The 17,433-nt window shown below is 36.3% G+C and overlaps 1 pseudogene; it reads right to left on the minus strand.

Moving 5' to 3' along the window:
- Positions 1-17,433, minus strand: part of LOC121498627 — an 81,018-nt pseudogene that overhangs the window by 61,557 nt on the left and 2,028 nt on the right.

The raw sequence follows: 17,433 nt of genomic DNA on the forward strand, positions 1-17,433 counted from the left end.
ATCTTGTTCCCTACTGATTCCATCTGTTTTGTTTCTTTATTATTCTTTTCCTGTCTTTTTGGATTAATTTAGTTCTTTTTAGTATTTATTATTTTATCCTCACTATTGATTTATTAGCCATAATTAGTTGTATATTTTCTGTTGTTTAAGGTTTACAATAAGCCTCTCTAACTCATCATTTTATTTATTAGATTATCTGCTTATTATAAAAGAATTTAACTCAGAACAGCCAAATGGAAGAGACACATAGGACAAGGTATGTGGAAAGGCCATGGACCTTCAATACTTTCTATAGGTGTGCCAGGATCCTTGAATCTCCATGTATTCACCAGCCTGGAGGCTCTTGAACCTTGTCCTTTGGGTTTTCATGGAAGTTTCATTACATAGGCATGACTGATTAAATCATTGGATATTGGAGATTGATTTAATAACCAGAGGTCAGGAGGGTGGAGGTGAAAATTCCAAGCCTCCAATCACAGGGCTGGTTCAATTGACAGCCAGCCCCCCATCCTTTGGTGCTTCAAAAAGACACCTCCTTAACATAGCAAAAGATATCTTTAGAACTCTCATCACAGGAAATTCCAGCAGTTTTAGGAGCTCTGTACTAGCAATTTGATGAAGACCAAATATATTTTTTTGTTATAAATGACTCTGGTCAAGTCAGTTTTCCAAAGGCCCAGGTGACTTTCCATTGCAAGTAAGATAATATCTAAACTTCATTCTAAGTCTTTCAATCCCCTCATCTTCCATCAATGCCTCTAGCTCGATAATGTGCTCCATTCTCCAGCTTTAAATCCATCCCTGACATGACATCCATGTTTCTTTCCTTGAATCTTTGTTCCTATTGTTTTACTCTTTTTCCATCTCATAAAGTTCTCTTTATTTTCAAGGTCCTTTTTGGCCCACACTTCCTCAGTGAAACCTATCCCTGCCACCCAAGCAAAAATACAGTTTCTCTGAGCTTATGTAACTTTTGAACCGTCAGAACAGCACTTAACCCAGTTATTTTTCAATTGGTCTACCTTCTTATGTATCTTTGTTTCTTTATCTAGCACACAGAGAGGGATCAATAAAATCAATTGAATTAATAAGTTGCATAAGAGTTTATATTTAAGATAAGCTAGACTATATAGATGCTCAGCACTCTCTCATTCAACACTGATGACATGTACCCCCTCCTATGATGGCATGTACTCCCTCCTATAAGCCAAACAACTCCTCACCAACACAAAATGATCTGGGAGTGAGAGCCAGCCCTGCTGCTCTCAACAGAATATGAGACTGTCAGATAATGACAACTGAATGATACGGAGAAGGGATCTTGGAAGGAAGATCCAATGTGTGAAGGAAGGATCTTTAGTTTTGATGGCTTTACTTTTAATTGCAGATCAAAATCCTGTCCTATAATTTGTGCCCAAAGAATTTTCAGGAGATCTTGGTTAAAAAGAAAAGGGGGAATTCATTGCCAGTAGACCCGTCTTATAAGAAATATTAAAAGTTCTGTGAATGGTTTGTGTAGAAACTTTTGCAAATCTGAAGGTCACTGTCAAATTTCCTCCATGGTTGCTCTTTCCACCAGTCCATTACCCCATTATCCACCCATCCACCATCCATCCACACACACCCATCCAGTATTTAGGAAGGAACTGCACTGGATTGTCTTTTCCGGCTAAATAGCCTCCATTACTTTAAACATTTTATTAATCACTTTCATTACTTTAATCACTAGTGTGATTTTCTTGTTAACATGATGCACCCCTCTGGTAACGAAACACATACCTGGACACTAATTTCAGTCTTTCAGTAAATAAGGTAATAAAAATAAAGTTGCTTTATGAATTGAAAGACACTAAGCAAAGCCTAAGAAATTTTAGTAAGGATCTGCCAAACACAGATTAATCTCTCAGATCTACCAGTTGACTCAGTGTCAGTTTGTAATTCACAACCATCACCACGTCAGCATATGTTAGTTCTGAGCAGAAGCCATGCTATCTGACATTCCAGTCCACAGTTAACAGCGCTTAGTTTCTTGGCTAACGTCATTTCTGTCTGCACTGAACAGTGATGATGAAACTCACTTTCTGCTGCTCAAATTTTTGATCCACTCTGACAATCTCTGCCTTTTAATTGGTGCACTTAAAACCACTGACATTCAAAGTGATTAGTGATATTGTTGCATAAATATCTACCCAATTTATTACGGTTTTCTATTGTTGGCCTTTTTCTTTGTTTCTATTTTTGTCTTCCAATATTTTTCTGCCTTTTGTGGTTTTAACTGAGCATTCCATTTTCTCTCCTGTCTTACTTAGTATATTGATTGGTTATATTCTTTTTTTTTTTTTTTTTACTTTTTTTAGTCATTGCTCTAGAGTTTGTAATCTATATTTATAGCTAATCCAAACCCACTTTAAAATAACACTATACTGTTTCACAGATAGTGTGAGTATCTTATAATAACAAAATAATCCTAATTCCCCCTTCCCATCTCTTATATCCTGGCTGTCATTCATTTCATATATATAAGCACATATATATCTAAGCATACATAATTGAACACATTGGTGACATTATTTTGTATAAACTACTATTTGATCAATAAAATAAGAAAAATAAAAGGTTTTTTTTCTCCTTCTTTTATTCCTTCTTCGATGTTTTTCCTTACTTTAGATCTGAGATTTTGACCTATGTTATTTTTCTTTTCTCTAAAGAACTTCTTTAATATTTCTTGCAAGGTCTATTGGTAACAAATTCCCTCAGTTTTTACTTGTCTGAGAAAGTCTTTATTTCTCCTTCACTTTTGAAAGATAATTTTGCAGGGTACGGGATTCTAGGTTGGTGGGGGCTTTCTTCTCAACATTTTGAATATTGTGCTCCACTCTCTTCTTACTTGCATGGTTTTTGAGGAGAAATCAGGTGTAATTCTTTGTTCCTCTGTTGGTTTTGCTCCTCTGCCACCTCATTTCACATGTGCTACATCTTTTGTAGCTGTCCCACAATCCTTGAATGTTTTGTTCCATTCTGCTTTTCTTTGTTTTTTGTTTTAAGTCTTTGTTCTCTTAACTTTTTAAGCTTTGAGAATTCTATTGATATATTCTCTGGCTCAGAGATTCTTTCCTCAGCTCTGTTCATTCTAGTAATGAGCCCATCAAACACATTTATCATTTCTGTTAGAGTGTTTTTATCTTGTGTATTTCTTTTTGGTTCTTCTTTGGATTTCCATCTCTCTGCTTATATTGTCTATTTGTTCTAGCATGCTGTTTACTTTATCCATTAGATCCCTTAGCATGGTAATCACAGGTGTTTTAAATTCCCTGTCAGATAATTCCAACATCCCTGCCATGTCTGGTTCTAATGCTTGCTCTGCCTTTTCACATGGTGTTTTTTGGCCTTTTGGTAAATATAGATATTTTTTCTTGACAGGTAGATGTTATGTGCTGGATAAAAGGTACTTATATAAATAGTTCTTTAGTAATTTGGTGCTAAGGTGTGGAGTTAGTAAAGCAGTTTATAGTCCAATGATTAGGTTTCAGTATTTTAGAGTACTTATGTCTCTGGACTATGAAGTTCACAAATGTTTCTTAGTCACCCCTCCACCCTCCCTTAAGTGGAACAGGATGGTTAGAACAGATTGGAATTATTTCCATTCCCCCGGACAGAAAACACTCCCATCTTTTCAGGCTCACTGTGATCCTGGATTCATGGCCTCATTCAACTCAGTTATGTGGAGCATTTTACAACCTATGTATGTTGTTTTATATCACAACAATCCATGCTTGCAATGTAATCGTTTTCTGTTATTTATACAAAATACACTCGTATAGGTCTGTATATGGGCAGTAGAATGTACTGATAGTTTGGCCAAAACACAAGAGATAGATTACACTGAGCCAAAGCAAACAACTTCATATATAACATTAGTCATCCTTCTTTTGAGCCCTTCAGCTTCTTCATCACTGAACCAGTACACCATTCCTCCATCCCATTGTCATTTAGTGTCGAGACATCTCACCAGCTCTTCTCTCTTCCTTCCCCTCTGATCTCTCCCATTTATCTTTCCTACATGTCTCTTGGCCCTACTTTCCTCCACCACAGAGACACCAAATTCTTCCCTGATGTTAGGTGAAGGACTTTCCAGTCCTCCCCAAACACTGCACTGGGCCTACCTAAGTAAGCTTAGCAAACCTAAAAGAACTAGCAGATCTCCATTTAGCAGAATCAAGTCCTCCTTCCAAAACAATTAGGAATATTCTTTTTATCCCCCTCCATTACATCTTAATTAACCTCTCCATGGTATTTGATATTTTCACTGTTTCCTTCATAAAATGTTTTCCTCACTGATCCCTCTCCCTCATTTCCATCTTTTTTCCTTATCTGTGTTTCCATTTGTGTTGCCAGATGTGCTATGCACATTTTAAAAAGTTGTTTTTAACCTCACCCTATGCTCTAGAGCAGTTTTATCCAATAGGAATATAATACAAACCACATATGTAATTTTAAATTTTCTAGTAGCCACATTATAAAAAGTAAAAATAGATGAAATTAATTTTGTAATACATATTATTTAATCTACTATATTCAAAGTATTATTTCTCATCACATAATCAAAATGAAAGTTATTAATGACTATATATATATTTTAAAGATTTTATTTATTTATTCATCAGAGATACACACAGAGAGAGAGGCAGAGACACAGGCAGAGGGAGAAGCAGGCTCCATGCACCGGGAGCCCGACATGGGATTCGATCCCGGGTCTCCAGGATCGCGCCCTGGGCCAAAGGCAGGTGCTAAACCGCTGCGCCACCCAGGGATCCCCTAATGACTATATTTTAGGTTTTTAAATAAAATCTTCAAAATGTAATGTGTATTTGTGAAGGAAAAGACCACTCCTCCTAAGTGTCTACTCTCAATACTCTGCCACAAAACTATTTCACTTTCTGATACCAACTGTGTGAGTTTCCCACACTTCAAAAAATTCTGCTACAGCAGCTGCTATACCCTATAATTTGACTCAATTCAGACACTACCTACCTGGAGGTGGTATCAGATTCCTCAGGACTGCCTCTCCCCACTTCAGGTGCCAATCCCAAATCCAGATTGTCACCTGTGATTCTGGCCAACTAGCTATAAATCAGAGGATCTCACAATCCTTTCCTTGGGTTTGATTACTTTGTTAGAGCAGCTCACAGAACTCAGGAAAACATTTAGTTCCTAGATTACCAATTTTTTATAAAAGGATATAATCAGGGATACCTGGATAGAAGAGATACATAGGGCAAGATATGTGGAAAAGGGGTGTAGAGCCTCCATGTTCTCTTGGTATGCCACTTCCTAGCACCTCTGTGTGTTTATTAAGCTGGAACTTCTCTGAAATCTGTCCTTTTGAGTTTTTATGGAGTCTTCATTATGTAGACATGGTTGATTACATCATTGGCTATTGGTGATCAACCAACCTACAGTCCCTGTCTCAGACCTCAGTAGGACTGAAAATTCCAACCTTCTAACCATGGTTGGTTTCTTGGACAACCAGAACCCATTTTTAGGGGCTTTCCAAGAGTCACTGCATTATCATCAATTCAGGTGTAGTGGAAAAGGAGCTTCTTATGAATAACAATTTCGCCTTTTTCTCTTCTAGAGCTATTTCACAAGCAAGAAACAAAAGGTTCCCCTATAGTTGTCATTACTTAAGAAATCACAAAACTTTTAGGGGCCATGTGCCAGGAACCATGAAGGAAAATCAAATAGATTTCTTATTATAAATTAATATCACCATCTTTTACACAACATGTTTCAATTCACATGCTAAATTTCATTAAAATGTTTTATCTGTCTTTAAATTTAATAAAATTTGGGACGCCTGAGTGGCTTAGCAGTTGGGCACTTGCCTTTGGCTCAGGTCATGATCCTGGGATCCGGGATTGAGTCCCCCATTGAGGGTTCCCTGTAAGGAGCCTGCTTCTCCCTCTGCCTATGTCTCTGCCTCTCTCTCTCAGTTTGTGTCTCTCATGAATAAATAAATAAATCTTTAACATAAATAAATAAAATAAATAAATAAATAAATAAATAAATAAATAAAATTTGCAGTTAAAGTAGTTTTAGCTATTCAATATGTTTGAAACATACTTAATTTTCCAGTAAAATTGAATGAGTACCAAAAATCATTGTTTCATATTTCCATCCACATTGACAAAACTAGTTTGTGATGTTTACAGAATAGATTTGACTTTGAAGCAAAAAACATAACCACTTTCCAACTTTAGTAAATTTCTCCCTATCTCAACTTAGTAATAATTGCAAATTCTAAAGATAATTGCATAAATTTGAAAAGCAGCTCTACATTTACAAATATCCACAAAAAAATCTTCAAGTTTTTCCTGTAATTCTTATAGTCAATTTATATAACTCTGTGAATTATAATTAAAATCTTCTGCATATTGAGTCATGTCAAAAAATTCTATAAAATCATTTTTTTAAGATTTTATTTACTTATTCATGAAAGACACAGAGAGAGGCAGAGAAATAGCAGAGGGAGAAGCAGGCTCCCGCTGATGAGGGACTCGATTCCAGGACCCTGGTATCACAGTCTGAGTTGAAAGCAGACGCTCAAATGCTGAGCCACCCAGGCATCCCAAAAATCATTATTTTGATGTGTATTATAGAAAGTTTTTATTTCAAGAAAAATTCTCGTATCTGCATAGCTAGGTCATGAATAAACATTTCCCTCCTTGGACTTCAAATTTAGCTCTCTCATACACAGTGTGATATCAGTGAGAAAATGTGAATCACACTGAAATACTATTTAACCATGTAGTAAGCACTCTTTTGTGGATACTGTGCACTTAAAATATGGTTAATGCCACTGAGAAAATGAATTTTTAATTTTAGTTAATTATAGTTAATTTAAATTTATATTTTAAAACTGATGTTAGATAATGTATTAAATACTTTCCCATTAAATATAACTTTATTGTTCTGGTAAAACCATTTTTACAACCATTGCAACATTTCAGATATCATTATTATTGTATAAAAATGGGCATATTGTCCATTTTTAGCCATTGGGTATACTGTCCATTTTTAGTCATTGTCAAAGGATTATTTCAGTTTAAGCAATTTTTTTCTAGCCATTGATATAACATTGTAATGTGTTTATTTGAATATTTTATGTGTGGAGCATAAGTTACAGTATACTTATATAAATCAAAATTTGTAATTAAATTGAAATATTTATTACTTTAATTGTTATATACTTCAATGATTTTTCTAGTTTATTTACCTCTTAACCCACTTGACCATGAACTCTTTGGGCTGCATAGAGCTAGGTATTTTTCTGCTCTGTACTTCTAGTGCCTAGTACTGTACAACATAAAGAATAAGTACTAAGTTAACATTTGTTGGTTGAGTATAATCAGGACCCTGCCATGTACCTTTTCCCTCCTACACTCTCCTCTGGCCTATCATGGAGTATCGCAGCCTGCTCTAGATGCCTAGATGTGTTCTTTGTGCAATATATGTCATATCTATCAAAAAGAGGGAAAATGGCTTTAATAATAAGGCAATGCTGAAAGAAATTCTCCACACTTTATTTCTTCAGTATGGGTCTTAAACCAAGAGCTCAAATAATCAGAATGCTATCAGAAAAGGGTGTTATTAATTCCAAGATTTATTTATTTTTTATATTTTATGTATTTATTCATGAAAAAAAAAAAAAACAGAGAGAGAGAGAAGCAGAGACACAGGCAGAGGGAGAAGCAGGCTCCATGCAGGGAGCCTGATGTGGGACTCCATCCTGGGTCTCCAGGATCAGGCCCTGGGCCAAAGGCAGCGCTAAACTTCTGAGCCACCAGGCTGCCCTAATTCCAAGATTTATACATTTTATTGAGAAGATCTTGCTTGTACCACAGAATCAGAACGAAGCACACATGTCACGACTAGAGGCAGTGTCAGAGGTCAGACTGACCTGCAATTCAAACCCGTCTCCTCTACCCAGTAGTATCGTAATTTCAGATAAAACAATTTCCGTCTCTAAACCTTGATGTGCTCACCAGGAAAGTGTCAAGGATGTTAGGTATCATCATTTCCTGAGGTCATTGTGGAGATTAGGAAACATACAGAACACTTCACACAACGCTGGTCTGGTAAGGCCTCAATAAACCTTAGCAATTTTCATTATGAATATTATGAATAATAAAGTGTATCTGCTAGAGTATTTGACTGTTATCATCTGATGGTAAGATTCCACTTAAGAAAGCAGAAGCGTCAGTGAAGAAGCAGATGGCAAAACTGGAAGACTCTACAACAGCAGAGAACAGAAGAAAAAGACTAAATCAAGAAAAACAGGAAGCAGGGCAACTCTGAGAACCTACTTTTCATAAATAAAATACAATCTCTTCAAGGTGCTATGATTAGAATGATTCAGCTGTAATGATTTTTCTGCCCTGTGCTACTAGGGTAGATATTCAAATTCTGAATTCCTAGTGGACAATCTGATTAGCTTAATGTAGGTTTTGTGCCAACCCTTTTATATAAGATAAAGATAAGTTTCTGTTACTGTCTATTTCCTTCCTATGAAACAGAAGTAAAACAGGTGGTCAAGCTGCCTGCCAGGGGTGTGGTCCTGTGATAAGGATTCCTAGAATGGTAGAGCTGAGGGGGATGGTTTACCCAAAGCAATCTACAACATTTGAGCCTGTAGGGAAATCTGAATTATGATGGAAGGGGAGCCAAAGTCTTAGAAGGCAAGACTTGGCCATTGAATTCTAAAGAACAACTTGAAACCAAAGTTAGCATAAATTAGAGACTGTGAAAATAAAGACCAAGATGAATTTGGTTTGAAAAAGTTAAAGCATCCAGTTCAGGATTAAATCTGTGAATAGGAATAAGACGAAATATTTCCTGGTTTTCTGTCCGCAGAGTATTTCCAATGGCCACACATAAGATGCTTCAAGGGCTCATGTTAAAAGGTTCTACAGGGCTGGAGAGATATTAACTTCTATGGCTCCAAACAGAACTGTGCCAACTCTTAACCACATGAAACGGCTACATTTTTTGTCTTGTCTTGATCAGATTCTCTATACCTTTCACATGAATTTCTCCATCATCTTTAAACTACTGTTTTTCAAATGACAGTCTGTAGACCTGTGCTGAGCTGTGACAACATTTTTACTGATTTGTAGTTAAGTTAAAAAAAGAGAGAAAAAAATTAAAAATTGCTGCAGTAAGATTTTCCTAAAACTAATCTTTTCAATTTAAAGGACTTTCTTTTATTAAGTTATATCCTTCTAACACATTTTGATGTTAAAATATCCTTGTCTTTAACAATATTTTTTCTTGGCACAATAAATACTGGCAACTCTATATTGATTTCCTCTTCTTTTTCTTTTTTCTTTTTTTTTAAAATTGATGTTGATGTATGAAATACAAAATCTAAGTGTTGATGTATGAAATACAGTTTCTAGTGTTTCTAGGTCTCTCCCCATTCACTTATCACATAGTTCTGCATGAGGAAAGGTTGCCTCTGTCAGTACCCAACAGTGGTGAGGAGCAGGAGTGGCCCTAAGTTCAAATCCTACTTCTCCACTTACTTGCCCTCTGACCTAGGGTGTGTCGTTTGGTTTTATCTGTAACATAGCAATAATACTTGTATCCATTCCACCAGGCTTTTGGTAGAGCGCTCAGTAGATGTTAGTTCTAATCAGGATCTATTTCTGTTACTACGTTTAGGTAATTTTTTGTCTTTCAATTTATAATTCTCAGAGGTTAGATTTCCAACTAAATTTTTATATCTCAAAATACTGTCCAAATTATGAAGGGCTAGAATCTCAAAAGATGTCCTCCTTCAATGGTCTATGAAATATACAAGCCACCTGTCCCTCAAGAATAGGGACAAGGGTCTGGCTTTCCCCATGCTGCCCTGGGTCATACCCCTGGCTGCTCTTTGGCAGGAGATAGTCTTTAGCAGGGAGTATGACATGAACAAAGTTCCCTTTCTTATTGGGACATCAGTTATAAGTCCTTCATTCTTTCGGTGTATCAGATCACCTATCATCCATATTATAGCAGCTTTTGAGTATCGGGACTCAGCTAATAAGGTATTACTGTATATATAACCTTATTATGTTCCTTATGTTCCTTCTGGCTTAAGTACAGTTTGTTGAAAGAGGTCAACCAGGATTTGAAAGGAGAGGAGTTAGGGCAGCCCAGGTGGCTCAGCAGTTTAGCGCTGCCTTCAGCCCGGGGTGTGATCCTGGAGACCTGGGATCGAGTCCCATGTTGGGCTCCCTGCATGGAGCCTGCTTCTCCCTCAGCCTGTCTCTCTCTCTCTCTCTCTCTGTATGTCTCTCATTAATAAATAAATAAAATTTTTAAAACGAGAGAGAGAAGGAGGGAAGTCCAAGGGGTCAGTTAGTTGTATGAGAAAAGGCTTGTCCTTTAGTGCTCCCAGCATGCTCATGGATGTGGCAGCAAGAATCTATGATCAATTTGAGGTTAATCCTTGTACAAAGTGTGAGGTTTAGGTTGGGGCTAGTTTTTTTAATTAAAAAGTTTTTTAGTTATGGATTTCTTTTTGGATATGCATGTATTATTTCTCCCACACAATTCATTTTTGTTTTTAGATTTTATTTATTTGAAGGAGAGAGAGAGAGAGCACAAGTGAGCAGGAGAGGGAGAAAGCAGGCTCTTTGCTGAGCAAGGAGCCTGACACGAGGCTCAATCCCAGAACCCTGGGATCAGGAACCCAGCCTAAGGCAGACACTTAACTGAACCACTCAGGTGCCTCTCTGACTCAATTTGTTGAGAAGACTTTTCTTCCATTGAACTGCTTTTGCAATGTAAAAAACAACAAGAACAGCACCAGTTGATTGTATTTGTGGGTGGCTACTTCTGGGTTCTCTGTTCTGTTGCATGGATCTGTCTCCACCAATACCATACAGTCCTGATTACTGCAAGTCTTGAAATCAGATAGTATAATTCTTCCCATTTCCTTTTTTTTTTTTTTCAAAGTTCTTTTAACTATTCTAGTTCCTTTGCTTTTCTATATGTATTTTGGAGTAATCTTATCTATCTCAACAAAAGAAGGGATTTCTACCAAAAAAAAAAAATCCTTGCTGATATTTTTATAGGAAATGCTATATATATATATATATATATACCAGTTTGGGTATAATTAACATAGTTTACTCTGTTGAGTCTTCTAATCTACTGTTAGATTAGAAGTTAGATTAGACTGTTGAGTCTTTCTTCTAAAGACACAGTATATCTTTCCATTTACTTAGATCTTTGATTTCTCTCACTAGCATTTTGTAGCTTTCAGCATACAAGTCCTATATATGTTTTGTTAACATACATGCAAACTTTTCATTTCTTTTGAGCAATTATAAATGGTATCACATAATTCATTTCAGTTTCCATGTGTTTATTGTTAGTATATAGAAATAAACTATATATAGTATACTAGTATACAGAAACGTAGTGAATATTTGTATGTTGACATGTGACTCTGCTGAATTAACTTATTATTTCCAATCTTGTTATAGATTCCTTGAGGTGTTTGTTCTACATAGACTATCATCTCATCTGCGAATAACAGCTTTATTTCTTCCTTTCTGATCTATAGGACTTTTGTTACTTTTTTTCTTATCTTATGATGCTTGCTCAAACTTCCATTACAATGTTGAATAGCAATGGTGAGAGCAAACATCCTTGCTTGTTTCCTGTCACAGATGGAAAGCATTTAATCTTTCACCATTAAATATGATGTTACCTCTAAATTTTTAAAAAATAAATGTTCTTTATCAAGTTGAGGATGTTCCCCTCTATTCTTATTTTTCCGAGAGTTGTAATCAATAATTGTTGAATTTTGTCAAATGGTTTTTCTGCTTCAGTTGATAAAGTTATGTGATCTTTCTTCCTTAGCCTGATAATAAGGTGAGTAACACTGATTTTTCAAAATTGAACTAATCTTGCATCCATGTAATAAACTCCACTAGGTCAAGATGTGTAATTCCTTTTATATACTGCTTAATTTTGTTTGCTAATAATTTATTAACACTTTTGGTAACTGTATCCATGAATGATACAGGTTCATAGCTTTTGGTTTTTATTTCTGGTTTTATACTGTGTCCCTCTGTTGTTTTTTTAATCAGAGAATGAGGGTAAATGTTTTTTCCTCTTCTGTTTTCTGCAAAAGATTATGTAAGATTGGTATAAACTCCTTAAACATTTGGAAGAACTCTCCAGTGAAACTATATAGTAATGAAGAATTCTTTTTCGAAAGTTTCTTATTTTATTTTATTTATTTATTCATGAGAGACACAGAGGAAGAGAGAGAGGCAAAGACACAGGCAGAGGATCCCTGCAAGGACCTCGATGTGGGACTTGATCCTAGATCCCAGGATCATGCCCGTAGTTGAAGGTAGACGCTCAACTGCTGAGGCATCCAAGCATCCCAAGATTTTTAATTAAAAATTCAATTTCCTTATTAGTTACAGGAATAATCTCTATCTCACATAAGGTGAGTTATAGATGATACTTTTCAGGGAATTGGTGCCATTTTATCTAAGTTGCCAAATTTATGAGTGGAGGATTTCTTGTACTATATTTTCCTTATTTGCCTTCATTTTTGTGGGGTTTATAGTGATACATCCTGTTTTCATTCCAATCCCACTGAGATTTATGATTTGCTTCTTGTCTCTCTTTGGTCAGTTTTGTTGGAACTTTATCAATTTTATCAAACTTTTCCAAGAACCAACTTTTTTCTTTATTGTTTTTCTCTTTTCAATTTCTTAATTTTTTCTCTTATGTTAATTATTTCCTTCCTTCAGTTTTGGATAAATTTCTTCTAGTTTCTTGGGGGTGAGAGCTTATATCATTGATTTGAGGCTTTCCCTCTTTTCCAGTGTAATCATTTAGTGTTACAAATTTTCCTTAAGAGGCACTTAGGTGGCTCAGTTGGTTAAGTGTCTGCCTTCAGCTTAAGTCATGACCCCAGGGTCCTGGGATCAAGCCCTGCATCTGGCTCCCTGCTCCGCAAGGAGTCTGCTTCTTCATTTCCTTCTGCTTCTCTCCCCTAACTCCTGCTCTCTCACACTCTTGTTCACTCTCAACTAAATAAAATATTTTTAAAAAATTATTTTATAATTCTTTAGCTGCATCCCACAAGTTTTGAATGTTCTTTCATCTTATTTAGTTCAATGTGTGTGTGCATGTTTGTTTCTTTGTTTTCTCTTGATACACTGTCTTTGACTCATGGATCTTTAGAGGTATACTTTGGTTTCCAAGTGTTTAGAGATGTCTCTGTTATGTTTCCATTATTAATTTCTAGTTTTTTAAAGGATTTTATTTATTTACTTAATTTCTAGTTTGATTTCAATGTAGTATGTTGACAGAGAACATACTCCATATGATTTTAATGCTTTTAAATTTGTCAAGGTTTGCCTTATATCCCAAGATATGGACAATTTTGGTGTCTGGTCCCTGCACTCTTGAAAAGCATGTATGTCCCACTGTTGTTAGGTGGAGTATTGTATAAACATTTATTAGATCTTGTTTATTTGTGGTATTGCTAAGTTCTTCCATATTTTTGATGATTTTCTGTCTGGTTGTTTTATCAGTTATTGAGAGAGGGATGTTGAGATCTCCAACTGTAACTGTAGATTGTCTATTTCCCTTTTCAGTTCTTTAAGATTTTCTTTTTTTAAGATTTTATTTATTCATGAGAGACAGAGAGAGACAGAGAGAGAGAGAGAAGAACAGAGACACAAGCAAAGGGAGAGGCAGGCTCCATGCAGGAAGCCTGATGTGTGACTTGATCCTGGGATTCCGGGATCACACCCTAAGCCAAAGGCAGACACTCAACCAATGAGCCACCCAGGCATCCCTATACGATTTTCCTTCATATAATTTACAGCTCTTTTTTTCATTGTGCAAATTGCAATCACCGTATCTTTCTGGTGGATTGGCCACTTTATCATGTCATATCCCTTCTTGTTGCAGGTATTGCTCAGAAGTCTATTTTATCTGATATTAATATGACCACTCCTGCTTTCTTTAAATTTTTGCACAGTTTATCTTTTTTTCATCCTTTTAAATATTTTTTAAAAGATTTTATTTATTTATTCATGAGAGACACACACACACAGAGAAGAGAGAGAGAGGCAGAGACATAGGCACGGGGAGAAGCAGACTCCATGCTGGGAACCCAATGTGGGACTCGATCCCGGGTCTCTAGGATCATGCCCTGGACCGAAGGTAGTGCTAAACCACTGAGCCACCCAGGCTGCCCTTTTTTCATCCTTTTAATCCAAGCATACCTATGTCATTATATCTGAAGTGTGGTTCTTATAGACAGCATGTAACTGGGTTTTATTTTTATTCATTGTGCCAGTCTTTTAATTGGTACATTCAGATCATTTACTGTTATGAATTATTGATATATTAAAGCTTAAGTCTTCCATTTTATTTTTTGTTTTGCTTGTTCTCTTTGATTTTTGTTTGCCAGTTTTCTTTTACCTACCTTCTTTGGGATTATTTGACTTTTTAGATTAGATTTTTAGAATTCCATTTAGATTTATCTACAGTGTTTTTAAGTGTACCTCTTTGTATAGATTTTTTAGAGGTTACTCTAGGTATATGTTAAATACATATAACTTATTAAAGTCTAGTCTTATAGGTGTTTTACCCATTTGTGTAAAGAATAGAAAACTTACCTCCTTTATGGCCCTTTACCCTCTCCCATCTATAAACATTGGGAACCATATTTGGGTTGTAGTTTTGCTTCAGCTATCAAACATAATTAAGAAAACTCACAAGGAGCAGAGGCTACTTGTATTTATTCATATTTTTATATCTTTGTGTTCTCTTCCTTCCTAATATTTCAAGAGTCCTTTTTTTTTATAATTTCCTTTTTGTTTGGAGAACTTTGTTTAGCCATTCTGTGTCATCTCTGTGTTGGCAGTTGTTGATTGTCTTGTCTCATTCAGTTTGACATCATCCTGGTTTTTGATGTACCAAGTGATTTTTTTTAATTGAAATATGGTCATTTTGGATATTATGGTATAAGGTTATGGATCTCATTTAGATTTTGTGTTCTATCAGGACTCCTATGACATCACTCTACCTCATTAAAGCCCAGTACAAGTAAAATTCCAGGTTCCCCCCTGGGCCTCCATTACAGTGGTGGGAGAAGATTGAAGTTCATGCTGCACTGAGGAGTTCAGGCTCCCCACATGGTATCCTACTAATTTCCCCTTGCTGAAAGGAGGAGGACAGCCCCACTGACACTGTGTGTGGGGTGCAGGGGTAAAGGATGGTCTTCTTGGCCTCATTACCACGATGGGGGTGGAAGATTAGGCTCCCTGGAGAGGAGCACTTACTGAGACCACAGTGGGAGGGCTTTTTGTCATCTGGCTCCTTCTTTGACATCACGCTCATGGAGGAGGGGGTATGTGCCTTTCACATGGTGAAGGTTTACACTCCACTCTCAGTCTTTGTTGGGAGTTAGGGGAGTTGGCTTAGTGGTCTTGTTATCTTCTCAAACCTTTCTGTCTTGCTCCCCTACTCCTTCCATCCTCTTTGGCTAGAAAGAGAGGAATTTTCTTGGGGCTTTTTCTGTTTGCCTGTTGGCAATATCAGGTTCCATCTTCTTTCTCAATCAGGGGTATATAATGCACAAAGCAAACACAGGGACTCACCCCCATGTGGTTCCTCAATCTTGAGGACCCTACCTGATCCGCTGTCTGCTCACCACATTTTAGAATCTTGAGCATGCTTATTTGATATCTAATGTCCAGGGGAGTTAGTAGTTTTTAGAGGGAAAACAGGGAAAAACACAACTACCCCATTTTATTGAAAGGAGAAGTTGCACTTTTTTTCTTTCTTCACATTCTGTTCCTTTGGCCATTCAATACTGCTTAGTAAAAACTTGTATCTTGTATTTTGATTCATCTATTATGCCTCTTAAATACCTAACTTATGACATACAGACTTCTACTTCTTATATCTTTCAACTACTCATTTCTCCATATTCACCAGATTAAGATAACTAACTAGATAGTTAGCTAAATACATAAATAAATGTATTGCAACATGTAATGAAAATCATTTTTAAAAATATAAATTACAAAGAGATTTGTGATTTTCCCATGACTTTTCCATTGATACCAAGAGCTGGAATCTCAGATAAAACCTTCTAGTAGATGTAAAGAAAAGTGACAAGAATAGTAGAGAATTTTTTTTTTTAACAAGCAGATACTTATTTGCTGAGATATCATCAATCTAATCCTGTCTAAACATAGAAATAAGGACTGAGACTCAAAATTCTAAAAATTCACAGCAATTTATGATTTAAGTTTCCTAAGCAGACAATATTACATAACTTTTAATTGCTTGATTAACGATGGAAGCATGTTAAGCTGTCACCACTTTAAAATTTAAAAGCCAAGCTCCTGTCAAATAAGCTGACATTCAGGCACTTCCCAAACTGCTTCTTCCACAATAATTTCACATAGTCATTTTTCTTTTTCTTTATTTCATTGTGACAGCTTCAACTTTTATACTTTCCAAGCAGACCACAGGCAGAAAGTTCCAACAGGAAAAATGATCACATTGTGTTTTACCTTTATTATCAAGATCTGAAGTGTTTTATCAAAAGGAGTTGGTCAATGAGGCCATGCAAGTCCTGGAAGGAGCTATGAAGAGGTATAGAAATATGTGTCTGGCACACTTTGCACTCTTTTCTTATATCATGAAAATAGGGTAGTTTATGGAAGCCTGGATGACTCAGTTGGTTAAGTGTCTGCCTTTGGCTCAGGTTGTGATCACAGGGTCCTGGGATCAAGTCCTGCATCAGGCTCTGTGCTCAGCAGGGAGTCTGCTCCTCCCTCTTCTTCTGACCCTCACCCCACTCAAGGTCTCTCTTTCACATCCTCTCTCTCTCAAATAAATAAATAAAATCTTAAAAAAAAAAAAGAAAAGAAAGGGTAGTTATTATTGCCATTGTTGTATTTTTATTTTATTTCATAATTTTTAAAAGATTTTATTTATTTATTCATAAGAGACACAGAGAGAGGCAGAGATATAGTCAGAGGGAGAAGCAGGCTCCATGCAGGGAGCCCGAGGCAGGACTCTATCCCCAGAACCCAGGATCATGCCCTGAGCCAGAGGCAGATGCTCAACCACTGAGCTACCCAGGCATCCCTATTTCATAATTTAAAAAGATTTCCACTGATCAGGGAGCCCCACACAGGGTTTGATCCCAGGACCCAGGGATTAGGACCTGAACAGATGCCTAATGACTGAAACCTCTAAGCATTCTAATTTTATTTCTATTTCCCACCATTATAATTCTCTCGGGTTGTCTGAGGTACAGATAAAACCACAGTTTTTCAGTGTGTCATGGTACTTATATTCACTGGTGAGTCTTGAGAAGGAAGC

Source organism: Vulpes lagopus, chromosome 9 (genome assembly GCF_018345385.1).
Source record: "Vulpes lagopus strain Blue_001 chromosome 9, ASM1834538v1, whole genome shotgun sequence".
In the NCBI taxonomy this organism is placed as follows: Eukaryota; Metazoa; Chordata; class Mammalia; order Carnivora; family Canidae; genus Vulpes; species Vulpes lagopus.